At 29.7% G+C, this 26,623-nt stretch overlaps 1 protein-coding gene across 1 annotated transcript in view; it reads left to right on the forward strand.

Moving 5' to 3' along the window:
- Positions 1–244: 244 nt before the first annotated feature.
- Positions 245–26,623, forward strand: part of LOC107437842 (uncharacterized) — a 50,331-nt gene continuing 23,952 nt past the window's right edge. The window contains exon 1 of the mRNA XM_016049968.5: positions 245–384. The gene's annotated coding sequence lies outside the window, so the exon portion shown is untranslated. The remainder of the gene's footprint in view (positions 385–26,623) is intronic.

A 26,623-nucleotide genomic window follows, 5' to 3' on the forward strand; every position in this document is an offset into this window, starting at 1 on the left:
GTATTCTCTTTCAAGACCTGGGGCGATGTTTCATCAGGTGAAAACACTCTCTTCACTCACTAAACAGGAAAGAAAAAAAATTCTTTTTCTGCCAAATGAAATCGAATGTTAAAGATAGGAGCGGGAATTTTCAAGTTCTTCCAGAATCGGCGAGGATGGCTTATTTCAGTGGTCGAGAGGAGTTTAGATGTCCCACATTTCTGTGACGTTGGACTGATATAGGTCAGGAGTTGCTATTGGTAGCCATGGCTCGTATATATGGCTGAGACATCTTTCAAGATGATATGGTTGAGTGTTTAGTGCCGGTGTTAGAACAAGGTCGACGTTGAGCTGTGTTCGATTTTATTTTTTGATTTTCTGGTCTCTCAGGTGTGTTTTCTCAAGGTAAGAAAGTTAATTCGTGATGATCGTTTTAGTTTCGCTTTCAGCCGTATTTTCGGTTTCGATTTTGGAAGAGTGGAAAAAGTGTTTTTGGATTAACATCGATTAAAGGATTTGTATTCGGACAAATATTTTGAGTGGATTATTATTTTTTTAAACGTGCATTGGAAACAAATAACTAAAAATCACCGTCTGCACTCTTTACGGAGTATTGATGTGTGAATCTTAATTATAATTATAATAAAAAAAAACAAAGAATTCGAAATATTTTTCATATAAAATATTACTGATCATTTCTCATAGCCATTAGAAAATTTATTCATTGCATTCTTCAAAAATTTCCTTCTCAGTTAATTGCAATGATTGGGGATAAAAATTAGTAAAATATTTAAATTCTTCCTTAGATTTCTTTGACAACAGTAGGAAATTGCACTTACAATCATAAATGATAATAATGAAATATCTATTAAATTAATTAATTTAATAGATATTTTAACAAATAAATATTTGACGAAATAAATAATAAATATTTCCAAGAAAACACGAATTCCACTCTTTCCTTATGGTATAAATTGAAAAGAAGTTTCATTTAAAATTTCTCTATGAAAATCATATAAAAAATGCTATATATATATACTTTATATATGAAAATGTTATAAAAAAACTGCTATATATATATATATGAAACCGAATAATTTATAAAGTTGAATTATCATATGTAAAAAGTTGCTAAATTAAAAAAATATATATTAATAAAAAAATTTAAGAAATATACAAATTTAATTTTGAAGAAATTTTTCATTAAAAGATTTAAAACGCAATTTTCTTTTAAAATTTTTTAAAGTAATGTGGTCACTAATTAATAGTTTTAGCATGGTGACTGTTAATGGCGCATCAAAGGCGACATGGAATTGCAAAAGGATTAATGGATCACATTTCTCATGAATTTTTGTTTGTTAATATTCTCTTATGAATCAATAATACCGGTTAACAAATACTACATTTTCTTTTGTTACAAATTTTCAAGAAGTTTTTGTTTTTTGTATATTTCGTTTTAATTTTGACAATATTAATATTTTGTAGACGTCTTCTCTCTTTTATATTTCACGTTAATCTATTTAAACTAAGAACATCTAATAACTTGCAAAAATTTGTCAGATAACTCTTTTGCTTAAGATCTGGAACTAAAAAGTGAATACATAATAAGCTACTTTATAAAAAACGATTATTAATAATAAAGTTAATTTATAAATAGTTCCTTTGCTGAAGATCTGGTACTAAAAAGTATAAACATAATAAGTTACTTTATAGAAAGCGATTCTAAATATTTCGCACTTTATACAAATATTTAAAAACGACTTTAATTTTTTAAACCGAAATGGATGTTTTTAAAGAATTTGTTAGATATTTTGTTATCTTCTATTGTGTTATCATTTTGTTTAGTTATCATTTATAGTCTAATATACTTATTCAGATTGCTAGCAAAGAAAAATTATACGGAAATATACATATCCTCCGACGTTTGAGGTTTCAACAAAATAATTTTTTTCTCCAGTGACAGCGAACTTAAGCAAAAATTTTGAAAGCAAATGGAACTTTAGACATTTTTTAGTCATAATTTAAAATGGCCATTTAGTTATCTAGCCTTTAACACATCTGTTTAAACTATTAATAAATAGCAATGGATGATATTCTTTTAATTCTGTTGTTAAAAATATTAATGTATAGAATTTCTATCATTAAAAAAATTAATTTATGAAAAGAAGGCAATTCTGTAATAGTTGTAAGAGTGCGGAATTATAACTTGAAAAATTTATAATTTATCTATCTCGTGAATAAAATTAATTTATGAAAAGAAGGCAATTCTGTAATAGTTGTAAGAGTATGGAATTATATCTTGAAAAATTTATAATTTATCTATCTCGTGAATAAAATTAATTTATGAAAAGAAGGCAATTCTGTAATAGTTGTAAGAGTGCGGAATTATATCTTGAAAAATTTATAATTTATCTATTTCGAGAATAAAATTAATTTATGAAAAGAAGGCAATTCTGTAATAGTTGTAAGAGTATGGAAATATATCGTGAAAAATTTAGAATTTATCTATCTCGTGAATAAAATTAATTTATGAAAAGAAGGCAATTCTGTTATAGTTGTAAGAGTATGGAAATATATCTTGAAGAATTTAGAATTTATCTATCTCGTGAATTCGCATCATAATAATATTTATTAAATATCATAGTAATAATTATAATAAAATATTATACGATTATGTCGAGCAAACATAGCCTTATATTCCGAAATAGATAACTATCGTAATATACAAATTACAAAAAAATTGAACTCGTTAAAATTAAATTATGTATCATACCAGCAAATTTTAAAAGTTTTTAGCGATATTTCAGTTTAAAGAACTCTTTTTATATGATAAGTAAAAATATGCCAACCAGGCGTTCCGTAAATTTTTTAAGTATAAAAGAGAATTATACTGCGCGTTCTAAAAGAAATGTTCTTTATTATCAGACTGAGTTTCATCTACCAGTACTAAGGTGACGTTGCGTCTGGTTGCCACTTGGGCTTTATTTGTGCAACACATCGTAGTGATGGAAAAAGAACTTTTATTGAAAAATTAGTGATTTATAATTAGATTTTAAACTTTAGTTTGAGAAAAATGTTGCAAATGCGTAATTTAAAAAGAAAATTTAAACACTTATGACATGGCTATGCTTTGACCTGTAATATGAATGTGTTAGTTTGACTGAGAAAAATTTGGAAATGAAATAACTGAGTTACTAGTTTTTGTCTATTTGATGAAAGTACACGAACAAGAGAGTTTTGGAGGTTCATCGGTTTATGTTAAACAAGGTACTATATTTGACGCGTCTTTAGTTATGTAAATTTCCAATATTTCTCACTAAATTTAAGAAAAATATAAATTAGTTTAATCAAATAAATTCTTCTTGTTGTCTTTTTCATTACCTGTCTTTTTTTATCGGTCGTTTTCGTTCACTATCTTTTTTTGTCTTTTTCCTACTATCTTTTATTCTCATTCTTATACGTTTTCATTCCCTGCTGTCATGCAACCGCATAAAATTTGGAATTAAACGTATTGTTAATTTTTATTGACAATTATTGTCGATTTATTGTAATTTTTTTTACGCCATGGCATTCTTTTTTGAAAAGTCATACAGTAAGTTAAATTTTTTTTTAGTTTTTCGTAAAGTTAAAGCTCCAATACTTAACCTATCTATACATAATAAATTAAGATAAAACATTTACTTTATTATCCAGTTTATATCTAGAAGAAACTTAAAAATTTCCGAAATTAATGTTTATTTTTACAGCATACTATGTAGAGATTTTTCTAGTGGTAGCAAAAAATACATGTACCAGCTTACGGCTCATGATTTAACCTTTAACCATGTCGTTAGAATTTGTTTAGGAAAAAAAATTAATAAATCAATTATGATCTATGAAAAATTAAAGGTATTAGTCAATTAAACTATCCAAGATAAAGAAAAAAATGACTTAATGGTTTATGAAACATATTAAAATATCGGACAGCAAAATTAGCTACTATTTAAATATAACTTAACATTCCCAGTGATCAATCTATTATTTGTAAGAATTTAGCGACTTCTAGTGAACATTACAACACTAAATTCTAACTTAGGAAATAATACTTATTCTTAATTACTACATTTCTTGTTCCCGAATCCTTTATGTGATCCCTTCTGAAAATAAATTGTTCCCACAGCACTTGACTTTATCCAAATCTTTCCTGAACTTAGACCTCTTTATGCAAACAATGAATATACATATGAATTATAAATAAAAATCAAACTATGTGATTCACTCTGTAATCAAATGGTTTAATTTTAACTATGTTAAGAGTCCTGAAGTCCTAAGTTAGGAGTCCTAAGTGCTGAAGTTAGGAGCTTAAATCGTCTTAACGACCAATAGGAATTAAGATATGAATTAAAGTATATTCAAAGTGAAAAAAATAAGACAATGAACAAAATCATTTAATGGTCCGGGAAGCATATCAAAATGAGGGAGTATCAAAAGAGTTATCATTTATATATGCCTAAATATTCTCAAATATCTGAGAGTTTTTAAGATGATAATGATTCGTAAGGAACCAAATTTAAAGCAACAATAAGCATTGATTTAAGCAATTGCATTAATTATTCAATTCACTATTAATTAAGCTCCAACTTTGTATGTGACTTGTACTTTAATCAAATCATTACAATTTTATCCAGGTCCCATAAAATTGTCGGAGATTTTTAGAAAAAACAATTAAAAAATCATTAAAAAAATATTTTTTTTGAGAGAAATTAACTTAATTGTCAATTAAGCAAACCAAGATAACTTAATGGCCAATTGAACAAAATAAAATAATGAATAATCCTGCGATTTTTCAAAAGGTTAATGGCTCGTAGAAAAGCAAATTTAAAACAACATTGAACTTCAACTTATACAATTACATTCATTATTAATTATTTTTAGAAACCAGTTGTGTTTGGGTTGAATTCAAGGAAAAAAAAAAGTATCAAAACATCACAACATTTCTATGTTCTTTAACACATATTTTAATGACAAAGGATACCAAATGAATACTTGTTGAGGAAGTTAATTTGTATAATCATCGCAGTGTGAAGTTTAGGAATATTAAACAGGTTTTTTTGAGTGTTTTATTGCTTGTTCTTTTGTAGAGTGAAAGTATTTAATACGCACTTTGTTTTGGAACAAATCTATTTAGGTTCCTGAGAGTTCATTGACATTGATAATGATTGATGACAAATATGTAGGGAATGTTTACACAAAAATTGTGCATAGTAAATTAGCGTATTCTTAATGGAACTTTTTTGTCAACAAGGGTAGGGTGATTAAAATTTTAAAAAAAATAATGCAAAACATTTCTAATATTCTCATGAGAGCCGTGATGGCACAGGGAATACAGCATTAGCCTTCCAACTAGGTGAACTTAGTTCGAATGCCAGCGATGGCTGGTCTATACGAATTCCGCATCCGGCTTTCACCGACCACAGTACTGACGTAAAATATTCTCACTGGTGGACGGATCATGGGTCTGAGTCCCCTTACAGTCAGGCTAACCGTGGGAGGTCTTCGTGGTTTTCCTCTCCATGTAAAACAAATGTGGGTTAGTTTAATCGAGTGGGTTAGTTATTTTATACAATTTGTAAACAGCCTATCTGAGTTGTAGTTTATGTCATTTATCAATAGAATTATTACATATCAGGTGATAGTCTAATTTTTAGATTAATATTGATCCACTCATTTTGAGTCATGGCGGATCAAGGGATACAGGGCTCGCCTCCCATTGGGTTGACCCGGGTTCAAATCCTAGCGATGGTTGGTCGATACGAATTCCACATCCGACTCGTACCTACCATAGTGCTGATGTAAAATATCATCAGTGGTTGACGGATCATGGGTTAGAGTCCCCTCGCCGTCAGGGTAACCGAGGGGGTTTGGTGGTTTTTTTATCTCTCCATGTAACGCATATGAGGGTTAGTTTCATCGAAAAGTCCTCCATGAAGGCAAATTTCTTCCAATACTTGATCCATCCGTTTCTTTGTCTTCTGGTTTGAGTTCAAAATTACAAGGCTACGGAGTTGAAAATTAGTAGTCTTGAACCCAAAAATTGGGTCGGCTGTTCAACGACGGTTATAAAAAAATATTCTCATGACCAAAATATTTCTAATATATCGAAGAGTAATGGATTATTTAAAGTCATTCTTCACTTTAAGTTGTATTTAAATTGTAAAGGAAAATAATTGAATATTGAAAAAGTTCTAGATCTAATAAAATTTTTTTTTCCTGATGCACCGTTAAGTGAAGAGTTCAGGATCGCTTATAGAGTTCTGAGCCCCCAAGAGTTTTAATTCGAACCCATCCGAGACGGAGCTGCACGTTCGGATAAAGGCCGAATTTAAAGGTTTCGCCACGCAGCGTTTGATGTATGCCTGAACAAGAAAATTAATTATTAAAACCTTTTTATCATTATTAATAAAAAAATTTTGCATTTTTTATACTTCATAACTGTACCAATAAAATTTTAATAGTAGTAAAAAAGCTTAGGAAAATTTTAACATGAGTCCGAGCCCGCTTGAGGCAGTTTTCAGTAAACGAGCTCAACCCCATGGCAAGCCAGGACCCGGGCCGAGCCCGTCTCATCTTTAACACCGTTAATGTGTCTTGAAAAACAAGAATAAGTAGTCAAAAAATGAAATCTAACATCGATAAAATTTTAATGTAGTACCAACGAACGAAACAGGTGATATACCAAGAATTAAATGATAATTGAAAATAATCTTTTTCTTCCTCCTTCGTGAAAAACCTGAATTTATAGAATTGTTAAAGTGCAATTTGTTAAGGTGTATTTCAATTGGAAAAATAAATTTCTAATTATTGAAAAGAGTTTATGAGGTAGATTCAATACAATTTTTCCCAATATGCCATAAATAGTTCTAATATAGATATTTTTATTCATTCTAAGATTAGCTACAGAAAAATCCTATATTGAGTTATTTATTTTATTTGCGTACAAAATAAGTAAGGCTCTGATTTTGATGACCTTTGCAGTTTTTACAGTTTTGGTGTCTTTTGCTCTATTATAGTACTTTTTTTATTATAGATATTTGGGCTTTTTTTCCAGTTTTTTTTTGTACTTTTTTTTTAGGTTTTAAGAGAGATTTTTTTTAAATTTTTGAGTATTTTGTTTAAATTTTTTGAAGTATTCTTCAACTATATAGTATTGTATTCTTACAACTTTCACTCATTTTAACTGCATTAATATTATTTAATGAATTTTCATTTTTATCAAATATTGCTTTAGAAAAGACGAATAATTCTAAATTGTTACTGTGTTAATCAGTTTTAGAAAGACATGCTATGTCTAGCGAATTCTCAATACTCAAAACTATACTTATAGTTGATATAATAAAACTCTAAACCAAATTTGTTACATGCAATGGAATCTTTTTCATTTTATGAGCATTTTTTAATGTTCTTTGGGGCATTTTATGCTATTTTTAAGAGTATTATTTGGTCATCATCGTTCGATTTCCGGAAAAAAGTAATCTGGGAAATACATAAAATTTTCTCATTTCCTCGCCAATTTTGTTTTTTTACAAAATTTCTCATTTTTATTTATACAAAAAAACTTTTGTACAAAGTTATTTTTGTTTAAGCAAATTTCGCATTTAATTAAATTCTTTTCTGTTTTTCTATTTATTTATTCAGTAATTTTTGAATAAATATTAAAATTCAACGGCTTTATTTTAATACTGAAATATAAAATTTTTCGAATTATGGAGTGAAATAGTTGTAAAAATATAACGTTTGCTTACTGAAAGCGCTTTTTAATGTCTTTTTACCACCGGGTAAAAAGGTCCCGGGTCTATAATCTTTTTTTGCTTTATTTAATGTTGATTTTTTTGCCAAGTCATTAAATTTTGGAGATTGAAATGGATATTCAGTGTCACTTCTTGAAGAAGTGACACTCAGAAAGAAGATTCTGTGCGAAATATGGGACAAATAAGATTTTTCGGATAAATATTTTCTTTTTGTTTTCTTTAACATCGATTAATTTCGCCAAGTCATTCAATTTCGGAGATTTTTCGTGGATGATGGTATTTAGTGTCGATATTAAGTACATTTTTGGAGAGTAAGAAGATTTCTACTGCATTTGGGAACAAACAATCAATGACAATGTCATAATGCTTATTTTGTGGAACCGTATTAAAGATGTTCCCTTCATCTTCTAATTCCGATAAAGGGTAAAATTAATCAGAAGGGGGATAGGAAAAAAAATGTTCATGTTTGCCCTTTACTAAGTCTGCTTACTATGAAAATTAGTAAGAATTAGTAAATAAGTAAAATTAGTAAGAGTGAAGTAAGTATCAGTAAGAATTTTATTAAGTACTATACGTAATTGAACAATCACAATTTTAAATATTGTTTGGCGAGGCAATGGAGCCAAGCTAACGATGCTGAGTTAAGCTAACAAAATTGATGTTAAGCGATTCTACTGTAATTTAGTGTCTCTAAAATGTTTACTATGTTATATTTAAGTGTTAATGTTACAGACATTACTTTTAACGGTTAATAATTTATGATAAACTACTTATCTGAATAAATATGATATAAGCTATGATTATGCTGTTCTAAAAGGTTCGGAGTTTTAAAAATTGCATCCAATCTAAAATTAAAATTCGAACTATTTTTTTAAAACTGAAATCCTTTATACACCTTTATACACAATGCCTTTATACACAAAAACATTCTTACGAATCGATGCAACTGTTTCAAACGCATTTATCTCACTAACGAAATTAAGTCCACCCACAAGGAAAAATAATGCTTTCACTCATTGCCTTTCATTCTTAAGCTAATAAATTAAAAACAAATTTTCAAAATCTAAATTATTAAAATTTTTCTGTTTAAATACATATAAAGCACTTTGTTAATCACGTGATGCAGCTTAGTTAGATTTTATTATTGCCTTAAGATAAATTATAAGGAAAACGACATTCCATTAATCGCTTTTGGAATTTTAAAATTATTATTTCGGAACATCTCGCGCAAAATTACTCTAACAGTAGCATTTTGCACTATCTCTTAAGGGTAAAATTAAATTTACCGTGCCTTGCGTTGACTGGTTAAATAAACAGCATTGAAAATACTTTCCTTCCAGCCCACTACAAAAATTCTTGCAATATGGCATTGAACTTTGTTTTTCCTTTGGTAATCGTTTGCGCGTTATTTTTAATTTCAATGATCGCGAATCTGGCAGTGGCTGAAAGAATTCCATGCAACGATCGTTCCAATGATGAACATGGCGGTCGATTGACGTCACTTTCAAACTATTGAATGCATCGGTCATTAACCATTGGATACGCGCTGTCGATTTCATTTCTATTTCTTCACGAGAAAGAAAAAAAATTTAAAAACTGTCGAAAGTGAGATTACTATTTTTAGGATTAGCGTTATTTCTAAAGAGGGAAAAATTGTTTAATTACAAATCACGTGATTATTTGATGGTGCACCTTTTGAATTGCAGCACAATTAAGTTTTAATTTCTCACTTTTTTTTGAATCTGTAGTTGTACAGTGTGTAAAATTAAATAAAAAAATGTATCACCCTTAATGGAATGATGAAATGATTGGATCTTCACGTTCTAGGATTCAATCTTAGTGGTTGGAGAGATGACCATAAATATGCTAATTAATTAGTGCAGACGATATTTTAAATTACAAAACCAGACACAAAAACGTACTTTCTCTGAGAAAAACATACCTTTTCCTCGACGGATTCGGATTCCTGAACTCCAAAATTTAAAGAGTAGCTGCAATTTGGGAAATATTGTTCCTATAGTTAGGTCAGGAAAGAGTTTAAAAGTTTGGACCCTTTAATATTAGTTTTATTTTTTGCGTATATATGCCATAGCTCAATAGCTTCTTAAATGAATTCAAAAATATTTGCACACAATTATAATATTTATTTATCCAAAGATAACCCCATGCAAAAAATTGCTATTAAAAATATTCATTACTTTATTTAATAATGATCGAAAATATTTTGAATTGTAAGGTATATAAATCTTTACATCATTTTAACTTTGTAATTTTCCATGGCAAAATACAAAATTTGAACGAAATTGGTTGAATAATTTCTGAGAAATACGGCTTCCTTAAAATTCGATTTCTAAGGAACAATTTCGTTTAAGGGACCAATTTCGCTCAAATTTTGTATTTTATCATTTAAAATTACATTTATCATTAAAATGATGTAAGCATTATATGCCTTACAATTCAAAATATTTTCGATCATTACTAAATAAAATATTTAAAAAAAAAAACAAATATTTATTAAAAGTTATTTTTTGCATAGAAATATATTTGGGTTAGGTAATTTATATTATTGTATGATAAAATATCTTGATTCCCCTAAAATTATCTCGAGATATGGCAAAATTTGCAAAAAATAAAAATAACATAAGCCTTAAATCTCTCTCCTGACCAAACTATGGGGTCCATTCGTAGCCTAATCAAATTGGTCACCCACCCACACACTGACCGCAGCTTGACTTCGGTGTTCGACAGGGAACCGTGTCTTACGTTCAGTCCATTTTGGGACCCAAGTTTATAAAGAACGTATAGGTATATATACATACATATACACTTGTTTGCTTCGTTGAAAATAATTCTTGAGACAAAAAAAAAGAAGAAAAAAACACATATGATATAAACGTATTGCATCATAAACTTTTATGTATTGCATATTTCTTTATACTACTCCCAACTTAGCTGAGAAGTCGGGACACTCAGTATTAACTGGCGAGAATTTAAAATAAAATCCTATTTATGAATATAATACTGTATTGCATAAAAAATTGTAGCTTCTAGAGAAAAACCGATTGCAGAGTTATAAGATCCGTTCTAAAATCTCATTCAAAAGAAGAAAACATTCCCCAGTGTTATTCTAAATGCACATAGAGTGAAAATTAACATTTCAGTTTGAAACAAAAATTGTTTTTTATGGATTTAAGCGCTTATTTCATTCATCTTTCTTAGCTTACATTTTTTCAAACAGTGACTGACATGAATAATTTTATGATAACTCTCCACACATTTGAGTTTTACTAGATAAACAGGAAAAAATGAAAAGAATTTTCATTCTGTTCTCAAAAATCAAATAGATTTTTTAAAAAAATGAACAATTTACGTACTGCAATCTTTAGTCTAGCCTTGAGCAATCAACGTTGTAATTTATTAATGTTGTGATTTTTAGTAGTTTTTTTTTCTTTCTAAATTGAATATAAAAGCAGTCTTTATCATTCTAAGCTATCTATTTGTTACCGTACAATTTCGCCAAAGAATTTGATATTGTGGAATAGGTATAAGATTTTAAAAAGAAGTTGTAATTTACAGATTCAAGAAAAGAGACTTTAATTTGAGAATGCTGACACTTTGCCTTCACATCGCTAAATATCGGACGGCTATAACCGTCATACACGGCAACGTATTAAATTACTTACAGATTGTGGTCGATAATGAGCCGCGATGGCTCAGGGGATGGAGCGTTCACCTTCCAATGAGGTGAACCGGGGTTCGATCCCGGCGATGGTTGGTCGATACGAATTCCGCATCCTGCTTGCACCGACCACAGTGTTGGCATGAAATATCCTCAGTGGCAGACGGATCATGGGTTAGAGTCCCCTTGCCGTCAGGCTAACCGTGGGAGGTTCTCGTGGTCTTCCTCTCCATGTAACGCAAATGCGGTTTAGTTCCATCAAAAAGTCCTCCGCGAAGGCAAATTTCTTCCGATACTTTATCCAGGAGTTCCCTTGTCTTCTGGATTGTAATTCAAAATTACAAGGCTACGGAGTTGAACATTAGTTGTTGTAAAACCAAAAATTGAGTCGGCTGTTCAACGACGGTTATAAAATAAAATAAAATATAATTTAACATAGCCTTCATGCATCACAAAATTTCAGTAGTTACGAGAAATATTCTCCCAGTATAACAGAATGTATTAATATTTTAATAAATATTATAACCCAAAGATATTATCCATCAGTACATACGCGTACACGGCTGCCAACTTCCTACGCTTTTTGTAAAAAAAAATTAATCTAGGGGTAACTATGTTTATGTTTTAATGTATTATTTTTTTAAAAATTAATTTAAACTTATTTTCCATACCACTGCATATAAATAATTTTAAAGTTCATATGCAACGCCACTTTGTTTTAGCTCTCTCGTGATGAGGCTTTTGAAATGTTTAAAAAATTACGAAAAATTCTGAAAGCTTTGGGTTTTAAAATTCTACCGCTCTGTTAGATATTTTGCAAAAATCGTAGTAGTTGCCAGGCTAGCATGTGAATTATTTAGTTATATAAGAAGTCAGAGATGAATAAATACTCAAAGTAAGAAGATATATTGTAAAAAATTATATTTGTTTCAAAATAAGTCGAAAATATATATGTAAAAGATCATAGTCAAAATTTGCCATGTTCTGAAGTTTAGATGACCTCCAATACGTCAATTAATTAGTAAAATATTTCAAACTAGTGGGCTGTACCCCCTGCTCGCTAACGCTCGCCAACCTCCGAAAATTGTTTCGCAAACCAAGCTCTCTTCGCTCGCTACTAACTTAGGTACATTGCAAATGCACAAAATTCTAAGAATTCAAAACAATCATTCAAATCCATATAAAAACATTTTTTTAAGAAAAAATTACATCTTTTTAGTAAATACTAAGTCATTAAAATAAATTTGAATTCAAATAAATGACATGTAATTCGTTAAACCTATTAGAAATGTGCTATAGTATAATTCGTGATATAAATCAAAAATCGTCAAATAAATTCGTAATATATAAATTTGTGAAAAAAAAGCGCTTTCGACAAAATAAAATAGAGATCTATCGACAAAGACTACTCACTTCTGCCTAGCTTAATAGTATGAGATTGCCGCAGCTGATGCTCTCTGGTTATTTCAGTTTCCTTGTTTGAAAGCGCTATATGTTGAGCCACCTCAGCTAGATTTGGCATGTGACATTTTTAGCGGCAATCATTGGTCGATTCGCCGTGTAAGAGAAATAGTAACGTAAACAAAACTAAGCAAACGTTGCCACCGGCGGAAAAGAAATACAGCCAAAATTTGGGAGCCATGTAAGAGAATTATATATATTAGATTACGAAACTAGACATAAAACGTAATTTCTTGGAGTAAAGATGCCTTTTTTTATGAGACTGTTAAAAAAAATTTCAGAATTATAATAATTGTCTTCGAATAATAGATAAAACGTTGTATTGTCAAGAGGTTCAAAAAAGGGCAATGGCCAAATTCTTGTAGGAGTTTCCTTTTCTGAAATTTCAACCGTTTTATTTTTCCTTGCCCTGATTTGAACGAGCTTTCTCTTTTTTTAAAAAAAAGAAGAAAAAAAACATGGAACAATAGTTTTTTCAAGATTAAAGTTCATATCTTGAACTATTAGTTATCAAATGAAAATTATATATTTAAGAGAGTTGCTATTAACTAATTACAAAGCGTTATGTTACTTTAATTAAATAATTTAATTCAAGAAGTTCCTGTTTCACTCATGTTATTTACCTCACAAGGTCATAATAGCTATTCGAATAAATATTTCTTAACCTTTACTTTGCTGTTGAAGGAAGTTAAATAATCATTAACATTAGATAACTTTAAAAAGATGTTTGCATTTCTTGTTTCTTAAATGAGATTAATTAATCCTGATATTTAGTACTTCATTTTTGGCAATTTTTTTTTCCTTAAAAAAAAAGTTTTAGTTTTATAATTCTTTTCATCGAAAGTCAAATGCCGAAGACTTTTCCTTATGGCTTTTACTAATTTTAATTAAATTTTATAGTTAATTTTAACCATTTGTAAGAGATCCCAATCCGTAAGTTTAAGTTCTTGAAATTATTTAAAATGGTACATAGATAAATATTAAGTGGAGGTTCTTAAAATTTTGCCTTCATCTTAAAGACTTTAGTTTGCAGAATTTTTCGATATTTTATACGTATGCTTCAATTATATATATATGATGGTGTGAATAAATATTTTAAATCAAATGTTGAAACAAAAATAAGTTCTGAAACCACTTTAAATGTTTTAGAAAAATCTGAGTGTTTAATTATCGGTTATAATTTTCGGACAGTAAGTAAGTTCAACTCCTTTTTTTTAAAGTTTGGTTTCTTAAAATCGGAAAACAATCCCTAGCAACAATTTTTCCTTGTCCTGAATTGGGCTCAATATGGGTCCTATATTGGCATGCCTAGAGTTTTTTATATTCGTCCTAGAATGGCCTATAATGGGCCTACTTTGGCCAATATAGAACCAATATTGGCTAAATAATGGGTATAGAATATTGGGGGAATCTGACGATTCTATATAGAACCAATATTGGTTGTACAGTGGCTGTTAAATATGGTGTGAAGAGGAAAATTTTATATAGGGCCAACATCGGAAAAATAACGGCCCTTTGAACAGTTATTGAGCCAATATTTATGAATATTGGCCGAATGAGGGCCCAAGTTATGTTGCTGCTAGGGAAAAGTGGTAGAAAAATTGACTTATTGTTAAAATTTATTTTGTAAAAACAAGAGTTCTGTCATAATATATTTATAATATAGATACTATTAATATATGTGGATTTGATTATGGACATAGGGATACCATTGGCGACTAAAATTGCAAGAGGTGGTAGATGCACAATTGATTTTTTCTTATTTTATCAATTTATTTAATTCAATCTTAAGTACCACCGGGATTATATTGCAGAATATCCATGCTTACAAAAAAAAACGTTCATTTTTTGCTTTCAATGGTAAATTGAAAGAATTATGGTCGAAGAAGTTGCAAGTTTTAATCTCTTGAAAAAGATTTTTTTTTTAATTAGTCTACAGTTTTTAAATTTTTCGACGCCTGTGGCATTTCAGGATTCTAATCTTTGAGAGGAACGAAATAACAAGAACTGTTACGATAGTTCTCCAACACAATAAAATATTCCCAATATGTACAAAAAATTTATTATTTTTTAATTGTTAACTTAATTTGATAATTATTCATGGAAATTTTGAAATTTTTATTTGTCTTAAATATTAAGAGGGACTTTCAGATATTTTTAATTATTCCAGGGGACACCGACACCCTCGTCAACGACGCTCAGCTATCTGAGTGCGTCTTTAAAAGTTAGGTGGTAGGTAAAAGTTAGAAATATCCACTTGGTACAACCATATTTATACTGCCCATTTTTTATATAGGTATTTTTGAATCATTTTTATTTAGTAGGGTGAAAAATAACTTTAAATCGAATTTACAAAGCGAAGAATCTATATTATATAAAACGCTAATACGTATGTATCAATAGAACCGATGATATTTCTTTTCTCGCGTTGGCAACAGTTTTCATTTTTAATTGATAGGATTCGGCGCGCAAGAGCACGTAGTGAGCATCATATGGCTAATCTACATTATATAAAACGCTAATACGTTTTAATTGATAGGCTTCAGCGCGCAAGAGCACGTAGTGAGCATCATATGTCTAAACGGGTGAATTCTCACCGAATTATCAAGAAAATTCTCACAAAATTATCTTCATCGAAGCCAATGCTTTACATCCGGCGTTTAGTACTATTTCATATTGTTTTACAACGCATGGTTTTAGCCCTCTGGTGGGAAAGACTTTAAAACAAAACTTACAACAGTTACTTTTCTCAACAACTGAAATTTAGAATAGTGTGATTAAGAAAAATATGCCAACTGTTTGCAATTTCAAATTAATATTGAAATGCACAGGTTTAGAATTTTCTACAGTGAAAAGTTTTCGGAACTTCAGTGTTCAAAAAAGTATACAAAAGCTAGACGTTAAGAACGTATCCAATGAGCGAGCAAAGTGAGCATTGGATTGCGAAGCAATCCGAAATGAACTGCAAAAGCAGTTCCGGTGGTTGGCGAGCGATAGCGAGCAGGGGGCGAAGCCTCCTAGTGATGTATAAAACATAAAGTTAGCTACCACTGGAAGAAATTTTCTCAAAAAGAGTAATAATGGCTGGCCTGCCATGGCTTATGAGAAAATAACGTAAATTCTAAATGAAATTTAGAACAAATAATTGCTGTAAATAACTGCTTTTAATTTTATAACGATTAAAAAAATTTAATTTATGTTTAAATTTGATTTTGTTACAACTATTTGCAATTGTGCTTATTAAAAAATCAAAGAGCTGCAGTGCTTAGGCACTATTTTATTTACTGTAGTTCGTACAACACTACCACGACTTTAATTTGACACGAAGTTAACTTTTAAAACAATTAAATAAAAAGCTTTGGCAATCTGCCCTAATGAAATAGAAATTTTCGATAAATAAAATATTAAATTATGTCTCCTATTAAATTTCTTCAAATAGTATGAAAAACAAAATATTGCTAAAAACAGGCAGTTTAAAGAAGGACAATGGCCTTATTGTTTTCCTTGGGGGAGTTGCCGTTTTTGTTGCCCTGATTCAAATGAGGTTTCTTTTCTTTCAATGACAAATATTTAAAAATAACAATAGCTTTTCAAGTATAAAATAATTTTTATTAAATTTCACGTTAAACGTTCCATTATAAATTGTTAAATTTTTTTTATATACTTAGACTGATTTGAGAATGCGTGCATATTATGTTTATTTAAATAGTAAACTAGATTCAGAATTTATAGTTTCTCGATAAGTTTTCCTTTACTTCGAATTGCTTTATTTCTTTATTAGAATATTTATTTATTTTGAAACACAAAAGATTGTTCAAAGTTTCGTTTCTTTAAAAATTTTATCTCCTCTCATTAGTTTTTCAATGCACATTTTTATTGGCAAATGTGTGTTTTTTTTAACAAAGTATATGTTTAAGCATGTAATGTACGTGAATGCTAAATGTGTGCTTAATTATTAGTGTTTAAGAGTAAAATTAATAAACAGTTCTTAAAGCTATTGATGTAAATAGTTTAATGTTCACAAAATGTTTAATTCCAATGAAATTTCGTTTACAGAATTATTAGATAGTAGAAACTTTCAATTAGTGCTAATGTATAAATGAAAAAATTCTTGACCAATCCTCTTGAACTAATAAGAGGATTTAACGTTTTAAGATGCAGTGTTCGTGGGGGCTAACAACAGTTACGCTAATTAAACTTCGGCATATCCTAATTAAGCGTATTGTCAAAAAAATAAAGTAACATAATCACTTTTTACGTTATGAAATTATACAAAGGTAATTAATATTTTAAATTAATGCTATCTTAATAAATAATAAATAACTAAAGTGTTTAGAATTGTGGATCGTTTGTAAATTGTAACACTGAATTATGAATTTTTAGCAAACAATTTACTAATGTCGTACTTCATTATGTCATTTGTTCCATTTTTCTAATATACTTCATGGGTGTAATCGATTTTTTTAAAATTTTTTTTAAAATGCTTTTTCATGCTTTTTTTTAATTTGGTACTAAAAAAACCTATTGCAACTTCCTTTGAAGAGTCAGCTATAATTAAGAAATTAATTAATGTTTACTTCACATTTTGCTATATCTTTTTCGTAGTTCAGCATCAAATCAATCCATGATTACCGGTACTAATGTTGTGGTCATTTCCTAGTGAAATATTCGTCATCTGCATTGAGAAAAAAAGTATGGTCAAAACTGGCAGATTATGGTAAAATTTACCGTTTTCCTGGCTCTATGGGCTCACTATATTTTTTTCGTAGTTTAGCATGAAATCAATCCATGATTACCGGTACTTATGTTTGGGTCATTTGCTCGTGAAATATATTCCTCAAAAGTGTGCTCAAAATTAACAGATTATGGTAAAATTTACCGTTTTCTTGACTCTATGGGTTCACCAAAACATACGGCAATTTTAAACGAGGCTCTTTGGTAATGATTTTGTTAAAGTTAACAATAAAATACTGTTTTATAATATGTGTTGAAAATTGGTTAAATGTGAAATTATGGGTACTTTTACCGTGATGCCTTACAGCAGGTCATACAAAACATTTATTCGTTTAAATTTAGATTTCAGATTTGTTTTTTTCAAAATGTGTTGTAATAAAAACTATAATTGTGAGAACCAGAATTTCTGGTAAGCCATTACCATATGAACGGAAACCGTTACCATATAAATGGTTTAAATACCGTATATTTTGATTTTTATTACCAGAATTAGGGCATTTTTTACCAGAAGTGTCATTACCAGTAGTTTTACCTGTGTGAATTAAAACAATTTGAAGGAGTTTTAAAAGTAGATCGAAAAGCGTAATCTAAGGCAAAGTATGACGTCATTATTGGGCACCCATTAACTACTTTTTTAATTACAATGGTGACAGGACTATTTGCTTTTAAAAAATGGCAAATTAAATAAAGAATAAAAAAATAGGGTGGAATTTCAGCAGTAAATGAAAATATTCGAGCTTCTCTCTTAGATTAGAATCTTCGAATTTGAAAGTGGTTCAGCACAGACGTCTAAATTTAGAACTAACAATTGGCAGAGAGAAGAAGAAAAAAAAACTATTCTTTTTCAACAAGATTAAAGCCTTAATTGTAATTACTTGCGCGTCCTGATTCTGCGGACAGCTTGGCCTCTTCAGCAACATACCTCCCGCTGTTTCAAGAAGTGGCCAAAAACAATGCGGGATCACGATTTCTGGATACGCATCATAGATTATCGACAGAAATCGAAAATGCCTATTCCATTCCATTTTTTTTATTTTAAAGTTCATTCCTTATTTCTGAAGTGGCCTAAAAAGATCTTCTGAACATTGTGGGCGAAGATAGTTGGTTCGCTATTTAAAGTTGATAACAACCGCGTATATGAAATTGGATAATAACGAAAGACTAATTTTAGTGCTTTTCTTCCTCTTTCAAGGAAATAATTGTTGTGTCAATTGAAAGGATTTTTGAGTCCGAATTAAGAAGAATGCACCTGAACTACTTTTAGTCTTGTGTGTTTGCAGGCTTGTAATTATCTTTTGTGTACGACAAATAGCCAATTGCGGAGAGTGATTGACGATCTTAAGATTGTATTATCAATTTGCTGATCGTGGGAGATTTATAAACTTGAATATACATTGTCTGCTTTATACTCCTATGCGTTTTAGTCATAGGTACTATTTATCTTATGAATTGGTCACTGCAGATGTTAAGTAATAGAAATTCATTTTAATGATTCGCTTAGGAAAAATATTTCCTATTCATATAGCTTAAAGTTGATCCAAAAATGTCTTTAATCCAATTGTGCTTAGCGTCCGTAAAAGAAGGACGGTTTCTTTTTTTAAAACCAGTAAAAAATGGTAGCCAGAAGTATTTTATTAGTAGTTTTTATTTCAAACAAACAAAAAGAGCCGGTTTGTCTCAGGGGGTAGAGCTTTCGCCTCCACTCAAGTGACTCAAGTTCGGATCCGAATTCCGCACCCGGCTCGCATCGGCCGCAGTGCTGTAGTGAAATATTTTAGTGGTAGACGGATCATGGTTTTGAATACCCTTGCCATCGGGCTAATAATGGGAGATTTTTGCGATTTTTCTCTCTATGTTACGCAAATCTGGGCTAGTTTCATCAAAAAGTAGTCCATTAAGGCTAGTTTGTCCCTATACTTGATTCAGGAGTTCTCTTGCCTTCTGGGTTGGCTTCAACATCACAAGGCCATGGAGTTGAACACTGAGAGTCTTCAACTCAGAACTTGTTTCACAGGGCAACACCGGTTGCACTGTGAACACTATATATATATATATATATATATATATATATATATATATATTATTATATATATATATTATATATATATATATATTATTTGAATCTGAATTCAAAGTACAGAGCCTTTTCATAGCTCAAGTGATAGGTAAGAAGAGGAATTATCTACTTTGATTTTAAGCATATTTATACAGCAGCTTTTTCTGTAATGTATTTTTTTATATCATCGCAATGTTACTGTTTATGAATTCATATTTTACCTTCCGATTAATTCAATATTTTCCAATGCATGTTAACACCACTTTATTTTTAGAACATTATATTACTATCAATTTCGCATTGTATTACTATAGTTTTCAATGACATTCAATATTGTATATTGTTTAACATTAATGTTGGCAGCATTTTTAATAACGGTGACATTGAATACATTATTTTTTTAAACACGGTACTAAATATAGTGGCCTTATATCATATAATATAATCTTTTTTATTTTTAATGAAAGCTTGCTTATTTTGAAACATAAAAAAAAATTGATAACTTTTTACGCAATGTCGAATTTGATAAATATTAAATAATTTTACTAAAAAAAATCATATTTTTGTGTCAACACGCAAATTTCATACTATTTCAGGAATTTTGCTTACACATTTATATAAAAAAATTAAGTTTTATTTTTTTGGTGACAGTATAAATTGTTTTTAAAATTAATATTTCTTAAAAATAAAACCAAATTTGAAATTCTGTTCTGATTTTATATTTATGTAACAGTATCATTGTAGCAGTATCATTAAAACAGTGTCATTTGGCTAGGCTTTGGGTGAAATCATAATTATTAACTAGTATTTCACCGCTGTATAGCAAGAGTAAGTTTATTTTGATTTCCCCCCCCCCCCCAAATTAATAAAATAAAGGTATACCACAAGCATATTTTGATATAAATTGGGATAGGAAAAACGCATCTATAACTATAATGTAATATAAGTTTAATATAAATTGCATTTTCAAAAAAAAGTCATGAATAAAAAACACATTAAACGTTTTTGCTAAAAAATAAGCTACTAACCATAACATGAGATAAAATTATACCATTACAAAAACAAATAAAATAAAGAGTCTGAATTACAAAAATAAAATGTTTGTAATATATGAATAAATAGTTAAATATCATTTATATTAATTCTGATAGATAGATGTTTAAAAATAGCGTTAAAAACCATGCTCGTAAGTTATTTCCTTTGCTTAGCTGTACGAATTTAAACTCGAATCGTATATAAGCAATTTGTTATGTTTTTATTAAAAAATGACAATGAAACTAAATAAATATTTAAGTGTTAATTATGTGAGTGGTTGTTGCTAAAGATAAACGCGTCGATAAAAATGCGAATGACACCTGGAAATTACTTAAGACAAATTACGTTAGTAATTACGTAAATGACAAATAATATGAATAATTTTGATAGTGGTAACTATAAGATTGATAATCAACAAAAACGTTAAGATTCAAAAAGTATGTGCTTTATGTTATCATATTTGAGGTAAACTATTTTTAATGGTAGAGATAAATCTAATAAAGTTATTTGGCGCGTTCTGTTGTTGTAAGTATGCTATTTAGATACGGTTGGTTTAAAAGTGTGGGAAATTTAAACAACACGTGCATAAAAAGACTGTTATTATCCAACGCATCTTCATTTCTACCTTGGCAGAGAAATACCCTTTCACTAATCGAGGAAATAAAATAACTTCTAAAATAATCGACCTAAATGTTTATTATCCCTAACACAAGCCATGCTTGATGTTTAGTTATGGAATGTTAATGTAGTTGTGTGGAGATTTTGTCGACCTTTCCTCCAAAATTTAATTGTTTGATCTGTATATGTTTTTCCCCTTTGCTTGAATGATTTAGTATGCCGCGATACTGCGATAAACTATTCATTTCTAATAAACTATTCATCATAATCATGAGATGAGATGGCGTATTTCGAAACTCAAAAGCATTTTTCGTAATATTTAAAATTTTCTTTTTTTACTGTCATATTGCACAGAAAATATTTTGATAAAAAATATTATTAATTTAAAAATATTATAACTGTTATTTTTGGTTAAAACTCATGAAAGCCTGAAATTTTATGTGTCGTAACCTGAAGCCTGCATTTTTCATATGTTAACAGGAGCAAAAAAAGCTCCTGTTTAAAGAGTGGTTATACTTTTTTTCTTTTCTTTTTTTAACTAAATGAATATTTTTTTCTGGTAGCTACAACTTCATTTTTGAATCATTTGCTGGATGTGAAAACAGTTCTGTTTCAAATAAGAAGAATTCTTGTATTATTCTCATAATTCGCGTGACGTATGTTTTATGCAGGTCAACACGTGTTTATCTTAGAATGCTGTATTTTTTAGTCTTTAAGGCTACAGTGGACGTTCAAAAAAATTTTTTTTAGTTTTTATGCTACACTAAAACTTTTTTTATAAATTATGTATTCTATCAAGATATGCCCTTGCAAAAATTTTTGTAAAAAATATTTGGACCATTTTTGAGAAATTTAAAATTTTTTTAAAAAAATTTCATCAATTTTAAAATGCTCCGAGCGGCTTAAATTAAAATTTTTATTTATTTTTTTTAATATTCTTTTTTTAGAGATAAATGTTAAAAGCTTTATGCATTATATAGGAATTTTCCTAAATTTATTTTAAATTTATGACCAAAAAACACATTTTATGTAGATTTTTGTTTCAAAATAAAGGTCGTTAGGTACATGAAACCCGATAACTCTTTTATTACTTGTTATAAAACAGAAACAAATGCATAAACTTAATCTAATATACATATAAATAACTAGAAAAAAATTTCATCTCAATAGGATGAAAACAAAGTCGACTGGAACATTTTGAATACGTGAAACATAACAAAATTTCAATTTTGAGAAAAACAGCTTTTTGTGTAAGAAAAGGGGTGTGGCTTCATAATGTGAAAACGAAACTACCCTATAACTTCTCAAAAAATGACGAAATTTAAAAAAAAAAAAAATTCAGTTGAAAAAGCAATGAAACAAGTGTCTAAATATGTCAAAAAAAAAAAAAAAAAAAAAACCCGAAATTTTTATCAATTTTTGGCAATATAAAGGTCCACTGTAGCCTTAATTTGTTGCTACAAAAATATTACCGATATTTGATGACGCTACAATAATAGGTCGGAATAGCTTGGTTAGTAGGACGTTGGGCTCGTGTTCGAGAGAACGTGAGTTCGAATCCCTCCGACCGAAGAATCCCCGTGCATTAAATGGTAGCTGGTGCACGTTGAATCTGTTTGGCTCACAAAGTCCTCCAAGTTCCCATAATAGGGGTAACATCTGCGGATGAATGAATGAAATATGATTAAATCCTTCCTGTAAAACTGGCTGTGACGTCTGTGTGGGTGAAATCGCATTTTTGGCCATTGATGGCACCACTGAAAAAATAAGAAACTAAACCTTTAGCTTAAAAACTCGCTTGATTTCAGGCATTCTTGCTGGTGTTGGCAAGTGGCATCATTACCAACAACAACATCGCTCTTCATTAGCTATTCAAGTTTTTTTTTTTTTAATTTAAAATCATAAAGTAATAGAGCTGAATTTTATTCGAATAATTATTAATTATTGCATAAGGAATTATGGTCGGAAAACTCTTTTATTTAATTTATTTTTTTCTGCGTTTAGTTTTTAAATGAAATGTAGTGTCAGGTAAGCAAAGCGCAAAATCCTACATTATCTATATATATCTTATTATAACATCTATATCATAGGTTGTCCAAATCTCATGGTTCAGTCATCGTCCATTTTACAAGAAAATCGGTTTCAGATATGCTATAGCAATTGAAAATGCCTACTGACGCATTCATTATATTTTACTTTTTGTAAAATGTTGGATATTTTTAATACTGATTACTACATTTTTTTAATAGAGTTGCTTGTAAAATGTTCAGAAGTATTAAGTAACTGATACGAAATTTTCAGACAACAAAAAAATCGTATAAAGCATAGCTTTGGTAGATAAATTAATTTCGTCTACTAAAATATAAACTCCCTTTTAAAACTGATTTAATATTAATATTATCTATAAATTACTTTTAATTTATCTTGATCGTGCGATAACTCATTAAGTGTCAATATTTTGCACGAATTTCAAAAAGATAAAGTGAAGAATTACATAAAATTAAGCGTTAAATTAGGAGTTTATTTATTATTTTTTTAAATTGGGCATAATTTGAAATTATTTTGTGACACAGTGTCAAATTTGTTATGAAAATATCGTTCTTCAGTTTGTTTTCTCAACCAGTTACTTGTTGAAAAAGTATAATTGCCTTATTGGCAAGCTTAATTTTTTAAAACTACTTTTCGTTTTATTTAAAATATGTTCTGACTTAAAATAATGCGATTAATAAATATTTATTAATTATAAATGTTGTTTTAACTTTCATATCGAAAGCATAGACCTCCTAACGTTCCATAAATAAACCTTAATTTTAAAATCGCTCTTACTTTCAAAAAATAATTAGAAGAATTGGAACCAAATGGTGTGTGGTAAAGAATTTGGTGATAATAAAGTAAAATTCGTTAAATATTTTTAACTATTCATTTCAAATAATATTATGTTTTTATTATTATACTAGCCGCCTAAGGCGGCCAGCTGTCCGCCACGCTAAAGGTTTCCACAAATAAAGTTTCTTAAAACATAGCAGGAAATCTGAAGATTAGTGGACAATTAAAGTGTTTCTGTCCTGCAATTTTGTCTCCATATCCAGTTCTGCTGCAGATGTGTTATAGCTCTTGAGGATGTTTGAAGATGTAACTTTGCTATGGTAACCTAACCTATAATATAACTATCAGGTGGAGACTTGTTTTTTTTTCTTAAAAAAAGGCCTCAGAAATTGTAAAAGCATACAAAAGTTGCTTTAAATACATGAAAAGAACACGAAAACGAATTAATTTTTTATGGTATCTATTTCTCTATAATTTTTTTATGGTATCAATTTCTATTTCTATATCGCTACAAAAATTAACGTCGGGTAGACTATATTTGAGGGTGCCCCTTGATTCTTGCCAAGTTGTGATCGCGGTTGATCGCCAAGCTGGGCGATGTTGAAACCCAATCGTGATTCTCAACGGTTTAGATTTTAGCGTTATTAATGTTCAACGGTATACGTAATTTCAGAGGTCCATTAGTTCTTCGTTAGATACCGGCTGGTATGGTTACTTTTACTTCTGGTCAATAGGATCGAAGGTATGTGGGCAGTCATAAAAAGGGACTTTATAAAAAAATGTCATCACCAGTTCGGTACCACAAACGCCATTTTCGATTCATATTTCGCCGAATTTATGTGACGATGGAGGTACACAGATTCTATTCACGATAAATTTAGACAGTATCTAACTGTTATTAGAGAATTCTGTGCACCTAAATCTGAGTATATTCAAGCTTAATGAAGAAGTGAGTTGTTGTTTTTTTTTTCCTTTTCTTTCTGCACATACTCCATTAATTTTTGCTACGATTCAAAATCCTTTTTATTGGATTTATTTATTTTGCTTATATTGGGTTCATTGCAAGCTTTATCCGATGTTTTGTTGAAATTTTCCAATTTTTTTTGAAATATCATTATGTTTTGGCCGTTATTTCTGTTACCACGGTGTTCCGCGTAAACAGGAATAGCGCCAAACATAAGTCACCAATTTCGCCAAGGGGCATCCTCAAGTATAATTTTCCCTTATCGTCTTCGCTTAAGAAAAAAAAAAAAGAGCGTGGAAAGAAGAAGAAAAACTTATTATAACAATTATGAACAGCGATGAATATATCAAAGCGTAGCGTTCTATTTACGTATCTAATATGTTGCCACATTTTTAGTACAAAAGTTAAAGTTTTATCCACTTTGATAAATGTAAACTAATGCGAACCTTACAATTAAATTATTAATTCCTTCGTATATTATTGGTTTAAGTTGTAGAAAATTAATATTTCAATTGTAAGGTTCGCATTAGCATACATTTATAAGAGTGGAGAAAAGTATATGCATTTTTTAATAGTTTCTTGAATATGGCTCTTTGAAGACGAAAAAGCATAGATTTTCTTACAAAATGACTGATAACTAAGAAACTAATCCAAATTTTTGAAAAAGAAAAAAAATACTTCTTCATTATGTCAAAACACAATTATGTGCCGAGTTTTGTGCCTGGGCGAGACTTCTGGGGCGATATATTGTGATTACAGACACACACACACACAGCCGCTTTTATTATTATGTATAGATAAGCACTACCAATTTTCAGTGTTGAATCACAAAACAAAATTACTTTAACTTCAATCTAGTTCAAGGTAGGTAAGTACTTTACTAACCTCGCGCTAGTGCTGCACAATGGTCTATTGGCTACCGCCTGGGAAACATTCCTGAGGATGATCCGAAGACATGCCATCGTAATTTTGATCCTCTGCAGAGCTGATGGCTCCCCTACTTTGGTAGCCCGACGACCTGCGCGTGTAGTCGAGCACTTTACAGTAGAACAGATTAACGAGGACCGATACAGCACACTCTCGGTTCCTAAGCAAGCTGATCAAATTGGTCACCCACCCGCCCACTGACCGCAGTCAGTGATGCTTGACTTCCGTGTACCATGTCTTTAAGATCAGTCCACTGCGGGATTCAATGCAGTTCAGAGTCATGGTGTTTATTATTCCATATGTGTCAAATACCTGGAATTTTGGGAAACATTCATAAACAATAATTTACGAGAAATAAAGAAAACTTGTTTATCATCAATAGTATATATGTGAAAGTTTTGTAAAAAAAACATTTTATTTTTAAACCAATAGGAACCTTGAAATATTATAACCCCCTGCTTGCTGTAGATATCGACGTCAATGTCAGAAACTACAATAAATATCGCCAAGTGAAAGCAGAAGTTCAATACAAATAGCTCAATGACAGTAATTTTGAT

The sequence above is a fragment of the Parasteatoda tepidariorum genome, chromosome 5 (assembly GCF_982258835.1).
Source record: "Parasteatoda tepidariorum strain Cologne lab strain chromosome 5, Ptep-v5.0, whole genome shotgun sequence".
Lineage (NCBI taxonomy): Eukaryota > Metazoa > Arthropoda > Arachnida > Araneae > Theridiidae > Parasteatoda > Parasteatoda tepidariorum.